General features: G+C 52.8%; 1 protein-coding gene across 1 annotated transcript in view; it reads right to left on the reverse strand.

Moving 5' to 3' along the window:
• NCOR2 (nuclear receptor corepressor 2) overlaps positions 1 to 16,232 on the reverse strand; it is a 211,076-nt gene extending 194,844 nt beyond the window's left edge. Inside the window, exon 1 of the mRNA XM_023516824.1 lies at positions 16,071 to 16,232. The gene's annotated coding sequence lies outside the window, so the exon portion shown is untranslated. The remainder of the gene's footprint in view (positions 1 to 16,070) is intronic.
• Positions 16,233 to 24,418: the final 8,186 nt, after the last annotated feature.

The raw sequence follows: 24,418 nt of genomic DNA on the forward strand, positions 1-24,418 counted from the left end.
GGATCCAGTGAGTCATCTAGCATGTGCCTACACTACTGGATGGGCACAGAAAGCACCACACCCCCAGCTGATCCCTCCAACCACTAACTGCAGTGAAGGACCAGAAACCACAGGGCAGACCGGTGGAAGATAAAATCCCCACAACCCCCTGCATGGGCCAGGTGGCTCAGAGTCTATGTGGCTTTTATCTCTGAGGAAATAAGCCACCTGCTAAAGTTGGTATTCAGGATCAAATGAACCCACTTAATTCCCCTATGGGTCTCTGCTGAGCCAGCTCCTCAGGGGCTTGAGGAGAAAGACAAGTGAGCTTCCCATACACAGAACCCCCCCCCCGCCACATAGCCAGGCACAGAGAGAGTGCCAAGAGTGTCCCGTCCCCAGCCCCACACACAGCCAGCTGAGGGAACCCCCAGGACAGGTCATGTACATACCACAGACTTGTTGAATCCCCTCAGCAACCCAGGAGGTAAGTGCTGCTATGAACACTATTCTCCAGATGGGGGAAACTGAGGTCCAGAAAGGCAAGAGCCAACCCAAAGATGACAGAGCTCCTCCCTGGATCCCCTGCAACCCTCAGGATAACACTTATCCCAATTCACAGAGGTAGAAACTGAGGCAGGAACAGGTCTTAAGTCACCACCATATCCCATTACCAAGGCAGGGCTGGGTGGGCAGAGTGTCCTGCAACCCTGAGGGAAATATACTGCAGGCACTTAATGAAATTATCTGAATGGATAAAATCTACTCACTGGGCACAAGCCCCAGGGAAAACTCCACAGGGCCTCCTTGCCCTCCTAAGACTCTAAGATCCCATCCTATCCACAGCAGTCAGAGCAGGGGGAGAGGCTACCCAGTGGACAGTGGGCAGCATCTGGAGACATTGCTGGTTGTTCCACAGGTCCTGGAGGTGCCACTGGCATTAGTGCATAGAAGCAAGGATGTTGCTAAACATCCTATCACGCACAGGACGGCCTCCACCTCAGAGCATGAGCTAGCCCTGCAAAATGCAAGCAGGGCCCGGCTGAGAAATCTTGCTGTACTTGCTGCATCATTCAAGCATCATTGGGCACCTACTATGTGCAGGGCCTCCTTACGAAGCTCATTCAAGGAGACAAGGTCGGCTCGGCGCCTGTAGCTCAACTGGCTAAGGCGCCAGCCATGTACACCTAAGGTGGCAGGTTCGAATCCAGCCCGGACCCGCCAAACAACAATGACGGCTGCAACCAAAAAAATAGCCGGGCGTTGTGGCGGGCGCCTGTGGTCCCAGCTACTTGGGAGGCGGAGGCAGGAGACTCGCTTGAGCCCAGGAGTTGGAGGTTGCTGTGAGCAGTGAAGCCACAGCACTCTACCCAGGGGGACAGCTTGAGGCTCTGTCTCAAAAAAAAAAAAAAAAAAAGGAGACAAGGTCACCAGGCTCAGAGAGGTCCAGATTCCTGCCCCATGGCACGCAGCTAACAGAGTGCAGAGGCAGGGCTCAACGCCCCACCCCAGCTGCCAATGCCTGCCCTGCCCTTGAGGATTCTGACCTCCAGGGTCTAGTGTGGGAACTCCAGAGTCTCTACCTCACAGCCCACAGCCCCCCAAAGTCCCCTGCTGGGGGTAGGGGGTTTAGATTGATTCCTTTTCATCAGAATCCACACTCACTGGGATGCTGACAGCCTGGGGGATGGGAGGCTGGGTGGGTAGCAATGTGGTTGTATTTTTTTATGTACAAGCTTTTCATTTCTTAATTTTCCAACTTACAGAGAACACATTTGTTCTGTTTCTAAAAATCAAAAAAAAAAAAAAATCCTTTGGGTAAGGCAGCTGCCAAACCACATGCCCAGCCTGGCCCTGGGATGGCTCCCACGGGGCGAGGATTTGGCAGGGGGTTGCACACCTCAACACAGAGAGAGAGCCGCTGCTGTGCAGCCCCCGAGGAATGCCCACCAGCACCGCCTGGGGGAGCCGAGGACCTGCCGCAGCACACAGGCACCCACAGGCACTGGGGAAAGGTCCAGGCAGCCTCTTCCTACATCAAACACCAGGACCAACCCAGGCAGCCACCTCAGGGAACACATCCATCACATGTTCACCTGTACCATGACAAAATACTACACAGAAGTTAAAATTAGCCACTGGATCTAATGGTACCAATGCACATTGAGAAGCCATAAAGATAAGAATAATTCTAGCTAATGACATGGTTCCCAATGTCGTGTATATTAACTTTCTCAAACTCAAAAAAAAAAAAAAACCCTCCAAAATCCTAGAAGGTAGGTACTATTTTGGTCCCTGTTTTTTATATATAGGGAAACTGAGGCATGGAGCTTGAGAATACTTAGCTGGTAAGGGGCACGGAGAGGAGGAGAAAGCCTAGACCCCCAGTCTCCTCTGTTGCCTGCCCAGCCCAGGAAAGGAAACTACTAGGTTCAATTACATAAAAAGCTGTCAATACTCAACCACTTTTGACCTACAAAACTGGCAGGTTCATGTGGCTATCCTAAGAGCAGACGGCGAGTGGCACGTGCAGAATGATGTGTCCACATGAACTTTGCCGTCTCAGAGCCCAGGCTGCGCAGGGAAACCCACAGAGGCCGTGGGGCATAAAAGCATGGGTTAGAAATGCCCACACTCCAGTGAGAGGTGGTGGCCTCCAAGGAGGAGACTCAGGTGACTTGAATGTCATCTATAATTTTATTTTTTTAAATAAAAGGCAGCCACCTTAGTTTGCAGCCCTGAGCCCACCATCCTGGGCTGAGGCCAGCCAGCAGTGCAATCCCCCTCTTTCCCTTCTCCTCTCTCCCATGGCCACCTCTCTATACTCTACCCCCAGACCTCACACAGTCCATGACAAGCAGGGCAGTCCCTGGGGCCTGGTCTCTGAAGCCTCCTCAGGCAGTCGGAGGAGAACCTCTCCCCTCCCCACGGATCCAGTTTCATTTAATTGCAGGCTTCAGTTCCTGGACACAGGCCCAGAGGCCTCGGGGCAGGAGGTGTGGGCCACTTTCTTCCTCTTTTCACTAAAGCTGGAAGGAAGCAGCATGTGGCACTGCCCATCTGTTCTGAGAATCTGGAACACCTGCCCCTTAGGGACAGGGCCACAGCACCAGAGCCCTCACATGGGAGATCTGCCCAGGAGAACCAACCATGCCTTGTCACGGGACATGCTGGGGACACATTTTTTTCCTAATCATCCTTTGGGACCAACTACTCCGACTGAATTTAAAGGGGAGGGAAGGAGAGAGAGAGGAGAAAAAAGGATGCACAAACATCCCCATCTAATGTTATCTTTTTCCCCACTCCAAAACTTCCAAATGGTCATTTCTGCTTTTAGGTATTTCTTTCGCATTTTGTTTTTCCTTTTTGCACTCCCCTGAACAGTCTGCAGGTCCCTCTCTTCACCGTGTCCTTTAGCCACAGCCCCAGGTGAAGGCCAAGAAACTGGATGGTTGCCTAATTCCAAAGTCACCAGGAACAGGGACACAGCCACCATCTACATGGCCACGTCACCTGAGACCCTGCTCCTGGCTACCAGTTCACAGGGAAATCACAGGCTCTGCATGAGTTTCCTCTTGCTGCTGTAACAAAAGGCCCCAAACTTGGTAGCTTAAAACAACACAAATGTATGATCTTAGAGTTTGGAGGTCTGAAATCTGAAATGGCTCCACCTGGGCTAATGCCAACGTGCTGGCAAGGCTACATCCCACTCTCCCTCCCCCCTCATCCCTCACTTTTCCCCCAATCCTGGAAGCCAGCTGCATGCCCTGACTCCCAACCCCTTCCCCACCCTCAAAGCCCCAGGACAACCTCCTCAAACCTCTGTGACTCTGACCTGCTGCCACCTCCTTATAAAGACCCTGTGATCACCTGAGGCCCACCCAGCTAATCTGGGATAATCACCTATCTCAAGGTCAGCTGATTAGCAGCCTTAATTCCATCTGCAACCTTAATTCCCCTTTGCCCAGTAATGTAATATATTCACAGCTTCTGGGGATTGGGACGTCTGGGGGAAGGGAGCATCATTCTGCTTGTCAGAGGCTCCAAAACCAAAAATCTCCAGGCCTCTGAGGAAGTCCCAAAGCTCCATCCCACAGACACTGAACTGTACCAGGCGATTTGGGGGCTTCATGTGACTCTCCATTCCCACATGGCCCGAGCAAGCCACAGTTCTATCACCCACATGGTGACTGCATATCCCCCACGGTGCAGAGTCCAGCCTTTGATGAAAAACGTGAATCAGGCAGAGCCCTGTGACCTGTCACTAGAGACTCCTCTTTAGGTTAACAACAAAGAATTCATCGATCAATGTTCTTGAGCAACATTTGTTCTGGCCAGTCATACATCGCCCTACCGTACATCCCACTCTCCAAGACCCCTCAGGAGACACAGGAAGTCCACCCTGTGGACACCTACACTTCTTCACATCCACACATCCTAATCTGAGAATGTGTTGGCTCCAGCCAAGCCCACAACTTCTGCAAAGTCTAAACGAGTCACCAGGAACCTCAGCCACAGAAGGCTCTGCAAGGGACAACTGAACTGCAGCAGGACACTCATGATTGGGAAAATGTCCAAAAGTCCAAGCAGCATGTGAGCCCTCACTACGTCGAGATGGACAGTAGGGAGGTCAATGGGGGAACCAGAGGCCACCTAAAGCTGCTCAGGATGTCCTTGGCATGGGTCAGCACTCTCTCTCCACAGCTGCTGGTGGGTGACCATGCTCTCAAGGACCCGGGGACCCACGGGCAGTCAGACAGGATGGGGCAAGCTCTGCCTCATAACAATACCATGGCATCAGCAATATTCACTATCATGAGGCTTAAAGACAACCCAGGCCAAGAGGAAATGCTTTCCTGTTTCACAGCCCTTTTGCATCTCTTTCCTGCCAGAGGATTTGGGAGGTGGTACCACTGTCATTTCACAGGTCCCAGACAGGCAGTGCAAAAATCACACGGCAACCCAGCAGCCAAGATGGGCCTCCAATGCCCAGAGCCCTGCTGGGCCCACCTCCCAAGTCCCACCTCACCTGCCCCCTGCCTGACTTGGCCTCCAGGCAGAGTCCACTTCCTCTGGGAAGCATCCCCACACCCCAGATTATTGCCATGCCCTCCTCAACTCAACTCCCCTCTCTCCAAGGCAAAACCCACACACCCACTTCTTGTTAGATAGTGCACTGTGCCCTCAGCACCTCCAAACACCGAGAGGTGGCAGGGACATACGGCTGGAGGGAGCTCAGGGAAGCAAAAGCCTGAAGGTCACACAGCAAACCTGGTGTACACACGTTTCCGCTGTGGTGTTCCCCCTGGGAGCCGTACAGTTCTGAGGTGCTGTGGAGAGGGGAAGTGACCAGGCCCGGACACTGGGAGATACAGCCTCCTGCCCGCTGCTGCAGCTGCTATTTATAGCCCAGCCAGGAGAAGCCAAGACAGGCAGCATCAGCTTCCTGCACGCCAGTGCCTGCTGCAGCCGGCTAGCCAGCGACGGTGACACCAAGGGGAACAGGCTGGGTGAGGGCAAAGGTGTGGGTGGTGGTGCCCAGGTCTGGGCATATGGACCCAGGACTGTCCCCAGAATAGAACAGGCCCTGCCCGTGACAACTGCCAACCAAAGAAAGACCCTGTGAGCTGTGTATCCTGAACCAATGACACTGTCACTCTGTGCCTTCATTTCCCCCTCTGTAAACAGTTTTGGCCAAGCTGGGTTGTGAGACTTAAATGAACTAACCAGGATGTGTGCCATGCAAGCTTGCCATACATCACCCCACCAACTCAGGGCCTTCTCTGGGACGTCCTCACCTCTGCCCTTCCCTGCTCAGACAGCAGACACCAAAGGTGAGGAGGGGCCACCCCACACTAGGACGCCTGTAAAAGCAGTGCCATTAAGCTCCTACAAAGCCCAGAGACCCCCAGCAGCAGCAGGCTCAAAAGCATCCACCCAAGCCCCTAGCCACAGGCAGCTGTGACAGCACCCATGAATGTGTATGTGCAAATGGCCACCCTCATCATAATGGCCACTCCCCCACCTGGCCAGGAACATAGTCACCCCATTCTCTATATGCACAAACTGAGGAGAGAGTAACACAGAGGAGTTCTGCCCAAGAAAGGCAGAGGGACTGTGTTTCCCCCGAGGTAACTATGGTCTCCTCTCTTGCCAATAGCAGACATGCCTCACAGACGCTGGGGATACCCCCCAGAAAGCTGCCTGGGGGAGCTGGTTTGTGTCCCACAGAGCTTGCTTCCTGAGGCAAAGGGGTCATCTCAGGCCACAGTAACACCCAGAGGCAACCCACCCATGGGAACAAAAGCTTAACATCCCTCCCCGGCCCCTGGGGTTGCACAGCTGTGATGCCCCAGCTTCCTCCAACAAATGGCAGTGGGAACATCAACACAGCAAGGCAAAAACAGCAGCAAGCCCTGAGCCGAGTTCTGAAGTTTTCTGAGTGTTCACAGCACCAAGCAATAAGCACCTTCCAGTGTGACCTCACCCAACCTTCCAAACAACCTGGAGACAGGAATCTGACTATTCCCATTTGATGGATGGGGAAATGGAAATAAGAAGGCCAAAGCAGCCAGAACTCAGTTCTCCTACACCCTGGCCACTCTGGGCCCCACCAGAGGTTCCTGTCACCCCCAGAGCTCAGGAGCCAAGCTCAAGGGTAGCAAAGGACGGTCATGGCCACCCATGGGAGGAATGGGCAGGGTGTAGCCATAGGCTCAGGGACCTGGGGGTCTTCAGGGAGCAGAAGGGGGCCACAGGAGAGGTCACAGGTGTCAGCCACACTGATGGATAGATGACTTGAGACCCCCAACAGGGCACAGGGGTGCCAGGTCAGGCCCTGCCCAACCATAGGTGCCTACTGTGAGCCCGGCACTGATCTTGAATCTGAGATGCAGCAGGGAACAGAGACAGAAGCCCCTGACCGTGGGGAACATCCATTCTAGCAGAGGTGACAAACAGTAAGATAAACAGAACCAGTGGAAACACAGTGCTAAAAAACAACCAAAGGAGAGGGAGAGAGACAGGGCGGACATGGCACAATTTTAAATTAAGTAAGTCAAAGATCACAGAGACACGAGAGGCATCCCACAGACACCAGGAGAGGGTGCTCCGGGCAGAGCAAATGCAAAAGCACTGGGTTGCACCTGTCTGGCGCACTCTGGGAAGCAACAGCTTAGAGGCTTGAGTGTCTGGAGCAGACAGCAGGTGGGACAGGGCAGCAGTGTGGGGCAGATGTGCAAAGCCCCTCCGCCAAGGCAGAAGTTGGCTTTTGTGCTGACAGGGGAGGGTTTTGGTTGCCTGCTACAGGATCTGGCTGCCACGTGGGGGTGGGGTGGCAGTGTGACAGGAACCTGTGATAAGCTGTGAACACAGAGCTGCTCCAACAAGGCACAACACACCATTCTCTCACGGGTCCAGAGGCCCAAAATCAAGGTGTCACATTCCTTCTGGGGTTCCAAGGAAGCGTCTGTCCCACGCCTCCCTCCTGGCAGTTCTTGGCTTGTGGTCCCATCCCTCTAGTGCCTACCTTCTCCTAGTGTTCTTAGTCTGTGTGTTCTCTCCTCTTATAAGGACACCAGCCATTGGATTAAGATACCTACTCCCACTCCAGCATGACGTCATCTTAACTAATTACATCCACAAAGACCCTGTTTCCAAAGGCCACAGGTTCTGGATGGACACAAATTGGCAACAGAGACTCTTCAACCCAGCACAGGGGCCAGAGACAGGCTACAAGAAATGGGGGCTGGGAGTTAAAATGGTTGAAAACTTTCCAGAAGGGTGGCAGATATGGGGGAGTAGGTACAGTCTCTCCTGCTTATGCCCCCCAGGTTTAATTGGCTATAGGTCACCCAGGAGCCACCACTGCAAAGAATCCCCCAAAACCTGACCCCCTGAAAGGAGCCCCTGACTCTTATTGGGCTCCAGAAAGCAACACCCTCTGTGAGACCCCATGCTGGCAGCAGCCTGGAGCTGCACATCCCCACACACCCCCACCCCAAGAAGCTCCCCTGCAGGTGTCAGGCAGGTTGCCATGGTCACTGAGACACCACAGCTTGCAGATGATGGTCTCAGGTCTCAGCAGGCACTGCCCGGTTCAGCCTGAGGACAGATAGGATTCCCCAAGGTACCCTCTTCCCGCAGGGCCTGCTGTGGGCACTTTTGGGGCTGGCCTCTGAGACTTGTGACTTAGAGCAATCCCCAGAGACCCCGACCCCAGGCCACAGAGAAAAAGCAACTCCCCTTTTCCCTACTCCTCCAGACCTGCCTGGCCCAAAGTCTCCCCAGCCTCACAGTCAGAACTGTGGGGAGCAGGCCACAGGCAGGTGGGGGGCAGCAGGCGGTGAGAGGGATTCCAGATTGTTTAGTAAGTGGTGGGAAGCACTGGAGGCTGAGAGAGGTCACACTGCTCCAGTTGCGGGCCCCACTCCTGCCTGTGGAGAGGGGACAGTGGGCATAAGACAATGCCAGAGGCCAGGGAAGAGGCTGCTGCAGGGGGCCTGCAGGCCATTGAGAGGGTGGTCGGGATGCTCACACTCATAGAGGAGCCCAAGTAGGGTCTGGGGGTGAGGGGGAAATCATGGGACTGGTTTCCCACAGGTTGGATCTGAGGTCATTTAGGGATATCCCTGAGCAATGGCCAGGAGGCCACTGGGCCCACCTGCCCAACTCAGGTCAGCTCTGTGGATGTGAGACCAGGGCAGGAGGGAGAGGAGCTGGGACACTGCCTGCAGCCCACGGGGGCCTCAGCTAGCCCTGCTTCACCACAACCTGCAAGACCACATGCCATTGGTCATCACCCCATTGCACTGCTGGTTCGGGTTAGGGTACAGAGGCTCTGGTACTTGTTCAAGGTGAGGCTGCTGAGAGACCCATAGTTCCCTCAAGCTCAAATCATAAACCCTAAAGCACAAACACAGGCCACGGAAAACCAAGCCAAGCCTGGGAGACAAGAAACTGGCCCCTGGAAGCCACATGCACACAGGGCCCAGTGGTGGCCAGTCATCCCTCAAGGAGTTCCACCTCCCATGGCCTGCCCTGTGGCTTACTTCTTCCTCGTTTCCTTTATCAACTCAAAGAAATATTCCAAGGCCAGCAGGAGGAAGCAGAGACATCTGAAAGCATTAGCAACAGATCTAGGCTGCAGGGAGCTATCTTAGAGGTCCCTTGGTTTATTCCCTCCAAAACAATTCCAAGGTTTCTAGGCCCTGGAGTGGTGGGCTCTCCACTTCCAGGGCATTCCCTCAGGCCAAAGGTTCTTTATTTTTTTTTTATTTTTTTTGCAGTTTTTGGCCGGGGCCGGGTTTGAATCTGCCACCTCCGATATATGGGGCCAGCCCAGCGCCCTACTCCTTGAGCCACAGGTGCCACCCCAGACCAAAGGTTCTTGAGGGCTCTGTCAGCCCCCAGTAGGAACCTCTTTCACCATCCAAATCACTCACTGTTATCTTCCCAAGTTGAACTCAAAATGGGTATCCAAAAACCCTGCCCAGTTCTTCCCCAGAGCCTGACCTATATTAAGACACTCTAAGGAGCCAGGCCTTGGTCTCTTCTGAGAGGTGGCGGAACCCCCCTTCTGCCACCTCATGCTCAGGGGAAACAAGCATGAAAACATTTTGCAAAGTATTTTCTTTTGCTTTGCTCCTGCCCCACTTCATTCTGCCCTTCCAGAACTGAGACAACTCTCAGGAATGTTTATGATAAGATAAAATCCCACAGCAAGGTCAGGCCAAAGGAGAACATCAGAGACAAATCTGAAAACAGGATGAAGTAGATAAAACCCAAACACAGACCAGTGATTACTGAAGGCAGGCTGCAAATTTGGTTCTGAGCTCCCTAGCAGCCAAAGTAAAAAGGGAAACAATAATGGTTCTAAATGACTTTTAAAAATCATGGAAACTATGCAGCGCCATATAGTAGGTACTACAGCAACTATGTAGCACTCTAAAAAAACGTATTATAGTCTCAGGTATCATTTAAGAGGCCAAAAATTGTGCCAGAAGTCAGCCCAACTGCTAGGGGCCTTAACTACTCCCTTTCCTACTGCAATGTTACAGCAGCAAATTGTAACTATGGGCAATACCCCAGGACAGAAGGAGATATTTTAGGGCCCACTCAGTATAACATCCTTCTCTAGGTTCCAGTTTCCTCACTAGTCAAAGCCATGGGAGGCTACGCTGAGGATGAAGAGAACGAGATGATATATTAGAGACTGGCAAACACGTTCTGTAAAGGGCCAGAGAGTAAATATTTTAGGCTCTGTAGGCCTTCCAGCCTCTGTCATAACCACCCAACTCTGCAAATGTTGTAGCACAAAAGCAACCACAGACAACATGTAAATGAAAGAGCATGGCTGCATGCCAATAAAACTTTATTTATGGACACTGAAATTTGCATTTCATATCATTTCACATGTCATAAAATATTATTCTTCTTTTCATTTTTTTCAACCATTAAAAAATACAGAAACCATTCTTAGCTCAGTGCACCATATAAAAACAGGAGGTGGGCCGGATTTGTCCCAGGGGCCAGAGTTTGCCAACCTCTGCTTTTTATATGTTCCAGAATAAACTCAAAGTCATAATGCAGGATGTGATGTGATAGTGAATAAAAGATATGAATGCATGGTGTGATACCATTTGTGTGTTTGTTTTTAAAGAGAACACACACATACAAGTCCATTTAAGGCCGACATATGCCTACAGTTATCTCAGAAAAGAAACTCAAGACACGATATGCTGTGACTGCCTAGGGGAAGAGAAACCAGGAGGGCAGGAACCGAAGGAAGAGACTCTCTACACTTTCCTGCACTGATTTTTAATATATTTTTTAACAGGCGCATGCATTTTCTTCACACAAAAAATAAGTTTTTATGAAGCCCGAAGCAATTGGCAGAGTTTTGAATGCATTACTTTTTGTTCTTCTTTATTTTTTGAAAGAAACATGAAAAGGAACATTAGCCCCAAAAATGTTAATCACAGATGTCCGTGATGTACAGTACTGGCATATCTAGAGTGCTCTCACTGCTGGAGAAAGTTCTGTGGGATGGCACTACCCTAGAGCAGTGGTTCTCAACCTTCCTACTGCCACAGCCCTTTAATACAGTTCCTGTAGGGTTCGACCCACAGGTTGAGAACCGCTGCCCTGGAGGCTGGTGCAAAAAGAATCTTTCATCACCCAACCCTGTGCAGTGGGTAGGTAGCCTTAACCACAGCCACAGGTTGCTACTTAAACTTAAGTTAATTAAAATTAAATAACATTACCTGTTCAATTGCTCAGTGGCACAGACCACATTTCAAATGCTCACTATCAGGCCAGGCCTAGAACATTCCCCTTCACTACAGGTGTTTACTGCACAGCCTGCCCCAGACCACCCTCCAAAGTAGGCATTATCTTCTTTCCCTTGCTCTTAAGGATAAGGAAATGCCAGGACCTGTCACAGATGATCTTCTAGTTAGTTATCAACTGAATGAAGCTCAATTCAAAGGAGCCCTTTCTAGAACCTCTAGGGTCTCTTTTTTACAGGTTTCAGGGAAGCTTGGCTCTCCCCCAGGAGACCTCTCTTTCCCCACCTCCACAGCTTCCCCCCACTTTCCAGGCTGTCCATGACCTCCAAGCACTCCAAGTTCCCCCAAATCCCAAGCAGACACGCACTGGGTGATTAAAAGCAGAATGGAAAATCTCAAGTCTTCAAAGATAGAGAACGAAGCATATCTGTGGCTCGCCCACAGTAGAGGAGCCACCGTCTCCAGAGGGCACCATGCCCCAGCCTGGGGCTCTGGAAAGGAAATCGGTCTGTTAGAGGATCCTTCTCCCTAGGAGGGAGGACCGAGTGGTGCCCAAGCAGCCTGTGAGTAAGGACTCAGGTTCACGCCTAATTCTACAGGGACATCTTCACGGTCTACCCGGGTGAGCCAAAATGACAATACTAGTTCCGTGACATGCATGGGCTCATTTAATCCTCACAACAATAAAGTCCAAAGTATCATTATCATCATCATCACCATCTCCATCTTAGAGATGTGCAAATGGAGGCTAAGCAATGTGCCCAGAGTCCAAAGCCTGAGGCTGCAGAGCTGAGCAGCAAACCCAGCGTCACGCCTTCTGTCCTGGAACCCTCTCTGCCACCTCATAGGGAGTGGGCACCCAAACTGAGAGGGACAGGGACAGCCCAGCCTGGGCACACCGCTAGTAAATGGCTAAGTAGGAACTTGCATTGCTGGATCAGCTGCCCTCTTGGGGGTAGCAGATGGCAAGCTCCCAGGTTGTCCTCTAATATCTGGTTAGGGGGATTCTTTATGGACCTGTAGACCCAAAGATCCTTCCCAGAGCAGTATGGAAATGCCAGGTCTCAGAAGCCTCACTTTGCTCTAAAATAAGATGACAATAATGAACCTTTCAACCTTGGGCCACCCTTGCCCCTGGACCTGTGTCTGTGTTTGTAAAATAGGAATAAAACCCCCAGCCACCCCAGGACCTCTCCGGGCTCAAGCCCTCCGCTACAAGGCACCTCACTGCACCCGGCACTCTAGCCCATGCAGCTTTCTGGAGCATGGTGCTAAATAATTCAAAACCGTGTTTTCATTTCAAAATAAACACAACAACAGTGTCACCAAGGCAAATACCAAATCTGCATGAATGCTTAAGATAAAATGAGACTTCAAAGAAATGCCAGGCACTACCCCCCTCCCCAAACCCTAGTGAGAACAAGTTCTCAGTCTTCTGACCCCTGTGGCAAAAATCTGTAGGTGCTGCTCAAATAAGAAATAAAATTTCTTTATTCATACGTTTTATGGCAGCTCTGCAAAGCAAGTCTGCAGTAAAATCTTGCAGCACTAACATGATGGTGAGTAATCCAAGTTTTTAATTCTTAATCTCACATCCAAGCTGTGTGACCTCAAGCAAGTCACTTAACCTCTCTGTGTCTCAATTTCACCATCTATATAAAATAGGATAATAATAGCACCAACTCCTAGGCAGTTATGAAGAGTAAACAAGTTAGGCACAGTGCCTGGCGCACAGTAAGTGCTTTATAAGCACTGGCTATAGATACAATTGCATTATAGACTGTATTTTCCAGCACTGAGAACAAGAGTTTACATGACAGTTGTAAAGTTGGTTCCCTGCCCCCAAGGCTCAGCAAAGAATGCCCAGCTGACCTTTCTAAACATCACTTCCCTGGAGACCCCACATACCCACCAGAGAGACAGAGGTCTTCTAAGCCAGCAATAACCCAGGCTGGGCCCCTCCCACCCCCTCCTCAGGCAGGAATTACTGGCTCCTGCAAGCAGTTCCCCTCTCTCAGAGGTGTCACCTGGGGAAACTGTAGTTTGGCATCTGAGATATGAAAAGGAAAACAGAAGGGAAAAACCCACACACACAAATAAAAGCTCTCAACCCCCTGTCAACAGAGCTAAAATGAGGGGGAGCAAACCCAGCTCTCCAGCCTTAAGATCTGTCTCACAAACAGGACCCAGGAGCCCCCTCCGCTGGGTCAAGGCTAGGTTACACACAGGTGCCACCCCAAGCCCCCATCTCAGAGTGAAGCACCAACTTCTCCACCCACAGGCCTCAGGATGGGAAGTGGGAACACAGAACAATGCGCCCCTCTCAGCCAGGGGGAAACCAGGACAGGCAGCCCCCACACCCCACAGGAGTGGGGGACTCAGCCTGGGGACTCCTGGGGGCACCTTCCAACACCAGCCAGCCGGTGGGTGTCAGCCCTCCCCAGCTCTTGGCTTTCTTTCATGCAGCTCAATTCCTGTTTGCAGAGCTCTGGAAAATCTCTAGGAGGAGGTATGAGTATTATTAATTGGGGGAAAAGAACGGATTATGCCAAATAACTCCCTCCCACGTAGGCAAACCCTAGCTGAGAGGGGGAGGGAAGTGAGCACAGGCCCAAGAGCGGGTCTCCATCCCTCACCGGGCCTGACAGCCACATTACCATTTACATGGATTTATCAATAGTATTGATCCCTGAGCCAGCCCAGTGTAAAGAGCTCAGTGGGAAGAGGCCAGCGCTGGGGCCCGCTCGCGCCGCCCCCACGTCTGGGCACCACAGACTCCCCCGGCACCCTGCGGCGGCGGCAGTAAATTTCCAAGCAGGGACACGGCAGGCGGCAGAAGCCAGACAGGGCCCGGGATGCCCTCGCAGCAGCAACAGCAGCAGTCGCCGCCGCCGCCGCGAATCTACCACTCACCGCGAATCTACCACTCACGGGATCTGTCACCCATTCCCACCCCGGCAACCTGCACAAACAGACTCAGACTTTGCATCTGTTAAATGGCTGATGGCACGTGCCCTTGAAAAGAGGGGTGGGTTTGGAAAGAAGACCCTCTCTCTTCACCAGAGAGCCCTCCCAGCCCCAACCTCCAGGCAAAGGTAAGGTGCCACTTTGCACAAGGTTTCCAGGCCAAGTATTGAACCCAGAAATAAGAATAACACACTAGTCATACTAACATATACAAGTAAGTTTACCTATTATGACAGAGGGTTTTAACAACACTGTGAACTCGGTACTATTTTTACTCTCATAGATGAGGCACAGAGAGGTTAAGCAATTTGTCCAGGGTCACACTGCCAGTAAGGTGGCAAAAGTCAGACTTGAACCAAAGGAGCTGAGTTGCAGAGGAGGCCCAGCTATCCCACGTCACAAGCTTCACTGACTGCCGTTCCCCCCGCACACCCCGGCCCAATAAGACCACCCACGATGTACACAGCAGTGCCCTGGGTCGGCCTCCCAGCATGCCTGGCCCAGAGAGCCCCATATACGTGAGTATCAAAGCAGCCGCAGATCTGGCTTAAAAAGGGCAAAGTCAAGGCCACCGATAACACATCCCAACGTGCCCAGAGCTCCCCCACCCAGCCCACAGGGATCCTCTACCTTATCTCTGCTCTCCCCCTCCTTCCCTGCCTCACACATCCTCCAAATCTGCAAAAAGGGGAAAAAAAAATCATAATAAAACCAGTTCTCACCATCAGGGGGGAGGAGGAAGGGGAGGAAAGGAGGAGGCTGAGCCAACAGAACAGATCCGCCCCCGCTGCCTGCACCAGACCCTCCGAGAGCCAGAGCGCGCGGCAGGCGGCGGGAGGACACTCGCTTCCAAAAAATAAACCTACTAAGTAAAAATAACGCCAGGCGCCCCCACGCTAATTGGGCCCCGGCGGCAGCGGCTCACAGGTACAGAGTGTCTCTCCCTCCCGCCCGCCTTGCCCTCCCTCCCTCGGGCTTTTGCCTGCAAGTGGCTGGGGTGGGGAAAGCGCACCCCAAGAGTGCCTGCACTCCTCGCATGTCTCCGGGGAAACTCCCCTCAACACAAGGGCCTGGAGTTTCCCAGGGCAGCCCAAATGTGATCAGCTCTGAATTCCAACTTCCCAAACTAGTGGCATCCCAAGTGTCCGCACGGCCCGGGGGAGGGGCCAGGAGGCGGCCCAAAGAGGCGTCACCAGCCTCAGGAGGCAGGTCCAGACACCCAGACACCATCAGGAACACCGGTCCGCGGGGGAGGGGGAAAGAACGGGCACCTTTCCCTGGGAGACCTGCTTAGCACCCTCTGGCCCCTTCCCCTGGAGAAGAACTGCTAGCTCCCCCCACCTCGACTGCGGGGAACCCCCATGAGACCTTCCAGAACAGCTAAGCGAGGGAGCTGGGGGTGCCATCTCCAAGGGCTCCGCAAACCCGCGCTGCCTGTTGGAAAATAAGGCGCAGTATCTTCTCCCAAGTCTTGGGGATGCACTGGGGGAGAAGGTGTGCATGGCAGCCAAGCCCCCAGGGCTGGCGCACAAGGTAGGGGGCAGCCCTACGTGTTTCCAAGGCGCCCCTCGCCCACCCCAACGCCACTTCCCTCCTTCCCGCCCCCTCGCTAGGGAGCTGGAGTTCCCCTAAGTTCCCAGCGCCCCCAAGCACACGGGCTGCAGTGTCTACAGGGCGCCTCGCTCCGCAGCAAGCCACCCCCCAAGAGCGCCAACTCGGGAGTGCAGGGGCCCCGCCAACTCCGCCGCGTGCGCAGCCTGATCTTCCCTCGGTCCCCCGGAAGCGCGTCCAGCGCCTCCCCCCCGACCTCGGCGGGGACCCTCGGCCCCAACTCACCTCGTGAGGGTGGCAGTGGTGGCGCCCCACCTCGGAGCGCACTCGGGCCGCCCTCGGGCCGCCCGGGCGCTCAGGCAAGTGGCGGTGCCGATCGGGCTGGGGGCGCGCAGCAAGGCCGGGCCTCTGGCGGGGACGAGATCCTCCCGCCGCCGCCTCCTAGGATGCCGGCCCCGGGTACCCGGCCGGCAACTTGGCGCGCATCGCGGGGCGCAGGGCGCGGGCGCACGGCTCGGGCGGGGCGCGGGCGGACGCGGGGCTCCAATGCGGCCCGGCCTGCCCGCGGCTCCGCGTTCCCTGGCGGCGGCGGCGGCGGCGGCGGCGGCGGCGGGAGGGGGAGGAGGAGGCGGGGCGGGAGCCTGGGAGGCGGTGGCTAGGCCTCCCAGCTCCGGGCTCCCCGCCTGCACCGACGCGCCCCGGCCCGGCCCCCTCTGGCTCCTTAAAGGGCCCGCGCAGCCTCCCCAGGCCCTGTGCGTACCCACGCGCGAGCACACATGCTGCCATACACACACACAGTCACACACTCTCTCTCTCTTTCTCTGTTGGGCGCGACGTCGAGTTTCTTTTTGGAAGCTCCCAGAGGAAGAAGGAGGGGGCAAAACGCCTCCTGATCATGCCTGCCTCCCCTTCTCCTGAGGCCCGAGATCTCTTTCTCCTCCCCAGCCTCAGACACTTCCCTGGAATCACGTTTCAGCTATTAAATTATAACTCCAGAGTGGCCAACGGATGGGGAGGGGGTGCATAGGAAGGGCCACACACAGGGCCTTTAGGGACACATTACAGACGCGCAGGGACACGCACGGTGGAGCAGTCAGAAGCTGAAGCAGACACTGGGACGCAGGACTCTCGCCAGGGACATAAACACTTTGAGCCTCAGCAGACAGGAGATCTAGCCCAGGTGAATACACCGCAAAACTCTCAAGCCACCCGCAGACCCGCGCAGCAGAGGCTGAAACATAAACTGAAATATAAGACCTCACAGATAAACACAGGGACACACTCACTAGAATGTCAGTTTCATGAGGGCAAAGATTTCTTTTTATTCACTGCCCCTATCCCAGTGGGGACTCTATAATGTTTTGCTGAGTGAACTTCCACTTGGGGACATTCAGGGACACAAATGCACAGACAATGCAGCAAGCCTGCCTGTGATCCCCACACACGGACACATACAGGAGCATGCCCAGGGAAGCCACACACACCCAGCCTGCTCAAGCATGCGGTCGGTCACAGGCAAGCACACATGTGCTTGTCCACCCCCACCCCCCCCACTGCAGACACTTCAGTGCTCCAAGAGGAACCTGGTCCTGCTGGCTGCCCTGACACCCCTATGTCCTCATTCAACCCCCCTTCCCCCCATAAGTTTGTGGTCTCAAACAAGGGAAGAGCTTTTTAAACAGCAAAGGGCATGGGAGCCCCCCCCCCCCAGCTTTCCCCTAAGATGTTGGAGAGTTTGAATTTTTTTTCAGTTCAACTTTCCTTTTTTGGAGTGACGTCTCAGCAGATTCAGTTCTGCCATCTGCCAACATCTGAGAACCCCCAGGGAGATGGGGAAGGCTGTGGTGGGGAGGCAAGGGGAGGCAGCCCTGCGGTTTCCAGGGGCCCCATGCCTGCGGGGGTGCTGGGGTTGCCTGCCTCCCCTGCAGCGGAATCCCTCTCTATCCCCTCAGGCTTTTAGTTTATGGGCTTTTATTGGAGGGGGGAAGGTTGTGCATATCTGGGCTGACAAAATCTGGAAAAAAGGAAGTATATGCAGAGAGGGAGCAGTTTGCAGTTTGGAACAGGAGGGGGTCATAGGTCAGTGTCCCCTCCCTCCTCATTCTGGCTCTAGTTCTGCCGAGCCAGACCGTGGGAATACACGTGCAAAAAGCCAGACAGGCATAAGGAAGGCCCACTCCCAAGGGGCCTGGGGGAGGAAAGGGGGGGCACCTCTCAGCGGCCCCACCCCTCCTGGCAGCCCACCTAAATTACCTGGGAATACTCTTAGAATGTGCATCTTAGTGCTATTCAGCTCTGGGAGTTGGCACTGAAGGATGACCATCTGGGGTATCTTCAGGGTTTCCTTGGCTTAGGAGGGGGTCAGGTAGGCTATCAGCTTTGCAACATCACCCGGAATCTCTTCTCAGGGAAGCGATATTGTCTGGCCTTGAAGACCTTACAGATGGAAACACTGAGGCCAGGAGAGGGAAGATGTTTTTCTGAAGAGGTGCTCACGTTCCCATTCTTGGTTCCCTGACTATATATTGGAGTTATGAATTCCACCCTCACGGGCTACAGGGAGCAAGGCAACCGTGGAAGGAGCGCTTAGAGTTTCTTCTCAGGCTCTTCTGAACTCCCCTCAGAAGCCCTCAGACCCCACATGACAAGTGGAGAAACTTAGGCCAAGGGAGACAAAGACGCTCCCTCAGCCACTGCTGATTCCATGGAGAGGGCTGTAAAGGAGTGATCCCTGCCTGGCCCCAAGCCTCTCCATGATTAGCACCAAAGTTGCTACTCTGTTTCCTACTGGGCTCTTAGTGACAGCCCCAGGGATCTACAGCTTTGAAAAACTGCAGAGGAACCTCTGCCCCCAAACAGCCTCTCCCTCTAGGCCCCCTGGATTGTGGGTTAGAAAAAGTAATAGCTAAGAGCTTCCCAGACATCTCAATTGCCTTTGTGAGGGAAAGACTTTCAATATACCCATTTTACAGGAGGAAAAGACTGAGGTTGAGTTAGGGAAGACACCTGAGAACATTATGCAGCACGTTGTAAGTGGCCCAGGCCAGACTGGAACTGGATAGGCGCCTGTCCTGCACACTCAGAATGCTCTTCCCAAGCTAGCACCAAATTCTACCCTTAGGCTTTGTCTCTACTGTCCCCCTCCGAATCATTCAACCATTCCTTCCTAAATGCTTGCCAAACCAGTTAGGCTCATCCTGCCTCAGGATGTTTGTGCTTGCTCTTTCCTCTCCTTGGGACAGCAATCTCTCTTCAGCTCCCAGCTCGGTGTCTCTTTAGAGACTCTATTGCTGGTCCTCTGTCTACAGAATAGCCTAGCTGAGGCACTTGCTAACTCAACACTCCATGCATTTTCTTCACCATTTATTGCCACCTGAAATTATCTTGGGCATTTATTTATCACTTATATGTTGTTTTTTGTCACCAGAATGTCAGCTCCGTGAGAGCAGAGAGCTATCTAGCTCACAGCTATATCCTCAGCATATAGTAGGCACTTGTTAAAATGTGCTAAGAGTGAATGAATGAATAAATAAATGCCACAGGCGAGGAGTGGAGGCTGCTGGTGGTCAGGTGTGGCCCTCGACTATCCAGACGCAAGTGGGCATGGCCAATCTGTTTCCTGCCTGCCAGCACTTGCTTCTCGGGCATATTTCAGGGTTGAACCTTCACCTGTCCTGTTGGTCTCAACTTGTGGGTAAGTGGGGGCCCTTCAGACCCCCACCTGACACTTAATTGAGTGTTAATAGGCAGTCAAACTAACAGCCTCTCCAGTGGGCTGCCCCTCCACACACACACACAAAAATGCCCCGGGCAGGCACTTCTGGGGTCAGAACTCACTCATGGAATGTGGTGTCCAGAGAAGCCTCCTTCTTAGCTGCCCTAAGAGCCTTGGGCTGGCGATGGGGCCACAGTTAAGAGGCCTGTGTCACACTCAGTGGCAACCCAAAGACACCTAAGTAAGCATCCCTGGAGCCAAACCTGGTGTGCACTGTGTCAGTGCAGAAAATTCTTACGTACATTTTTCATACTATCGACGTGCTTTAAAACAGAGGCCCTGGGACCTGGCAGGACTAGCCAGCCAAGCCTGGAGGAAAGGTGAATAAATGACCTGGGTGGGGTCTGTCGGCCCTGAGGCATTCAGTCACCCTTGTTTAAAGCACACAGGAGGCCAAAGGAAATACCAAATGCCTCTGGGGGAGGAGGGTGAGCAGTCAGCTGGGGCTGCCTGTTTTTGACCCCTGGGTCCCCAGGCCAGTTTCCCTCATGCCTAGGGGCAATTCTCCCCCAAAGTGGAGGGACTGGCTGGGGTGGGAAGTCTGAATCTTCCTTTGTGGAAAAGGGACCATCTTCCAAAAATGTAGGTGGAGGGAAAGTGGTTTCAATGAACATGTCGCAGGTTTATTCATTCAATATGTAGTTACTAAGCACCTACTATGTACCAGGCACTGTGGGACCAAGCAGTGAAGGCGAACCCCCTTAGTACAAGAGGGGAGTTGACACTAAACATGGGAAGTCATCATCAACTTCACATCCTCAGCAAGGACACTGCCTGGACATAAAGAAATAGGCCCTGAAGAAAAATGCTCTGGCATTCAAAGCCAAGTTAAATTTGTAGGGGATTTGCAGGGGACAGGGTCCCCCCAGACACTGTTCTTTCTGCCATAGAGGCAGAGTCCAGGGGCCTCTCCCATCTCACAGTCCTGCAAAAGTGCCACTGAGAATGTCATTCAGAACCCGAGCCTCCCCCAACCCTTGCTGCAAGAAATTGCAGTGTCACCCCCGGCTTCCTCCAACGGCTATGTCTTTGTGGAAGACACTGTTTGCATTTCAGAAAGAATGAAGCAGAGAACAAAATCAGGCCCCTCTCTGGTAAGCTGGATGATGATTTCTGAAGATCAACAACTCACTTTCTCCCAGGGCAGCATTTCTGGGAGTTGTCAGGGCTGACCCGGCTGGGGCATCTACTTGGGTCTTTGCTCTTAGGGGTAGGAACACAGAAGTGCACCATCAAGGGAGTGACACCCAGGGACCAGGTCTCCTTAATGGCCCACAATGAGGCTAGCCAAGAGGATCCTCCCATCCCTCCAATGAAGGAGTCCGCAGCTTCTAGCAGCTGAGACCAGGCTGTGCCTTCCTACAGGGGCAGATCTCCAAGGGACATTGTTTAGCTCAAAAGCAGGTACGTGTGCAGTGTATGCAGTGAGGTACTTGTTGTGCTTAAAAAAAAAAAAAAAGGCTGAGGGAGGAGGGAGCAGGAGGAGTAAATGTGCTTATTCATGCTTGTCTAAGCAGGGACACTTCTGGAAGGAGAATCACTCCTCATTTGTGCCCACTGCACATGAGGCACTGTGCTGGGGGAGGAAGCACAGCAGTGATGGAAACAGTCAGTCTCTGCCCTCGTGGAGCTGACATTCTAAATGGGGTGATGCATAATTAAAATGAAACAAATAGATTCACGTGAAGGTGGTTAAGTGTCTGAATCAGGCAAGGAGGATAGTGGTGACAGGGACAGGAAGGGAAAGAGCTACGCAGTATCTGGGCAAAAGCAGAACAGAGGAACAATCAATGCAAAGGCCCTGGGGTGGGGACATGCATGGCACATTCCAGGGAGGACTCAGGCCAGCCTAAGTCCTGAGAGATGAGGAGAAGGGGTGGTGTGGGCAGGAGAGGCAGGGCACTTGGCAAGAGCTGGGGCTGGGGTTGGAGAGGACATACAACAAATTGATCCCAGAGGTTGCCTCCAAGGTAGGGGAAAAGGAGTATGACCAGGTCAGGTGAGGGTGGCACCCTAGGAAATGGGGGCTGAGGTAGAGAGTGACATGCTTTGACCAGGTCCCGTATGAAATGTATAAAGATAGAAAATTCTTTTTTTTTTAAAGCGTGGACATCTGGTTTTGGATATCCCTGTGTGTGTTGCTGGAGTCTTTTGAGACCCAAGGAGGTCTCCTTTCCGACATCTTTGGACCACATTTGCTGTTTCTCAGCCTCCCTGAGAATGTCGAGAATTAGCCTCTGGGTGGCCTGACCTCCTTCCCAGGTTGGGCCTGGGAAGCCAAGAAAAAAAGCTCCAGGGCAGCTGTAGCTGTGCAGATACTGTTGCTGCTGGTTACTGCTGGTTACCACACCATTTCCCAAAGCAGCCCTGACCCAAACTGCCCTGTGCGTGGCCAGACCTCAGCCCCTGGTCAAGGTAAGATCAGAACCCAGAGGCTTATCCATACTGGAAGAGACCTGAAGACTTGGAGCTGAGACTGTGTGTCCTTCCTAGGGCCCCTCTGGCATCTCTGGCTTCTCCCTGACAGAACCGGTAATACTATAATTCTCGTTTTTAAAATATTGATGCAGGTCAGGTGCAGTGGCTCATGCCTATAATCCCAACACTCTGGGAGGCTAAAGTGGAAGAATCACTTGAGCTGAAGAGTTCGAGACCAGCCTGAGCAAGAGTGAGACTCTATCTTTACTAAAAACAGAAAAACTAGCTGGGTGCTATGGTGGGCACCTGTAGCCCCAGCTACTTAGAAGGCTGAGGCAGGAGGATCCTTTGAGCCTAGGATTTTGAAGTCATAGTCTTCAAAATCTGTCTCCAAATAATAATAATGATAAGGTATTAATAAAGGCACTCTCCATCAGTTGTCTTGAGGAATTATTAAAAGCCCAGCATAGCCCATAGAAAATGCACAAGGCTCTAACTCTAGGTGGGGTGGAAGGGTGGGGTGGGGCATCACCCATCTAGCAAGTTAAAGTTCAAAGACTGTCTGCAGGCTCAGCGCCTGTAGCTCAAATGGCTAAGGCACCAGCCACATACACCTAAGGTGGCGGGTTCGAATCCAGCCCGGACCCGCCAAACAACAATGACGGCTGCAACCAAAAAATAGCCGGGTGTTGTGGCGGGCAACTGTGATCCCAGCTACTTGGGAGGCTGAGGCAGGAGACTCACTTTAGCCCAGGAGTTGGAGGTTACTGTGAGCTTTGATGCCACAGCACTCTACCCAGGGGGATAGCTTGAGGCTCTGTCTCAAAAAAAAAAAAAAAAAAAAGACTGTCTGCAGACCTGGGTTCAACTCCTGACTTTGACATCTCATTCAGTCACCTAACGAACATGTATAAGGCTGACTCTGGGACCCAGCAGTGAACAATTCACATGGAGGTTATTTTCTGGAAGGGCAGAGGTGGGGACACCGTGAGTGGCTGGGCTTGTTCAACATCTATCTATTCTTCCTCCTCCTGGCGTGTCTTCCTGAAAAGCAGAAGTCACAATCATGTTTTCCAGGCTCCCTCACAGCTAGAGTTCTGTGTGGATTCTGGTCCCACCAATTCATTCATAACACACAAATTCAGAACTGATCCATGGAATGGAGAGGGGTCCAAATACCTGTTGGGCTGGGTGGACGGCAGCAGTGGGGGCAGGTTATGAAAGCGGTATCAGTAGGGACAATCTCATTCAGAGGGTGGTTTCCCAGCTAGGGGGAGGGAGGCACTGCTCCCTGGCAGCCCAGTCCCATGGTGTGTCTCTGAGCTTCAAGGCCTGAAGCTTCTCCTCAAGTGAACAGGCTACTTAACACCCTGCTGGGAGCCCTGTGGCTGCCCTCTGAAAGTGAAGGTGTTAGAAAGCAAAACAGCAAAGAAGGAAAGAATATAGCCACAGATGGTGATGGCTGCCTGCCTGGAAGGCAGCCACTTAGGGACAGAGAGAGCCAGAAGGAAGAGGGGGAGGATAGGTTCCATATTAGGTGACCAGGGTCACCTCAGTGTCTCCCTAAGGAAATGACATGCATTCTAGGAGGCAGGCAGCATTCCAGGGGGAAGGAAGAGCAGATGCAAAGGCCATACCATGGGAAATGACTTAGTATGTTACAAGAACGAAGTATGAGGATGGGAAAGTCATTTTACTTCCTTGAGCCTCAGTTTTCCTCATCTGTAAAATGGAGCTAGACTCCCTGTCTGGCCAAAGTCACTAGGGGTTGACTGGGTGAACAAAGCAGCAAAATTAATATATAAGGGCATATTGTCATTTCAGATCATGTTGAAAGAATAATAATAAAGCCGGGTGGGACAGAGGGTGGTCAGGGAAGGCCTTCTAGGAGAGATGACAATGGGGCACAGACCTGAATGAAAGGAGCCAGCCATGACCATATCCACAGAAGAGGTGTTTTAGGCAAGGGGAGTGGCAAGTGCAAAGGTCCCACAGTAGGACGAGTGAACTTGGCAAACACCAATGCTCTTGCATGCCACAGTGAGCAGTGCAGACTTCCCTGCAAACACAAGGGAGACCCTGAAGCCTTTTCAGCCCAACTGTGTTCAGCCTGGAGCATGTTTCAGAATTGTTATCCCTTCGAGCGGCATGAGGTGGGAGACCAGAAGGCTATTTTGATGAGAAATGATTAGTGTCAGAGTAGGCCCAGTGCAGCAGGTGGAGGAAACAGATGTAGAAGGGGCTCATAAGGTGAGGTGTAGGGGACCCACCTCAACCCCAGGCGCTCAGCATGGGGGAGGGGCCTGTAGGTGCTGAGCATGGACACAAGTCTGGCCTAGGAAAGGGAGTAGAGCCCATTTGTGCCTATACAACAATTTGATTTGACAGCAGCATAGAAGAAAAATTCCAATCTGTGTCCCCTGTGATCATTTTGAAGTTC

The sequence above is a fragment of the Otolemur garnettii genome, unplaced genomic scaffold (genome assembly GCF_000181295.1).
Source record: "Otolemur garnettii isolate 467f Iridium unplaced genomic scaffold, OtoGar3 scaffold00099, whole genome shotgun sequence".
Taxonomy (NCBI): Eukaryota; Metazoa; Chordata; class Mammalia; order Primates; family Galagidae; genus Otolemur; species Otolemur garnettii.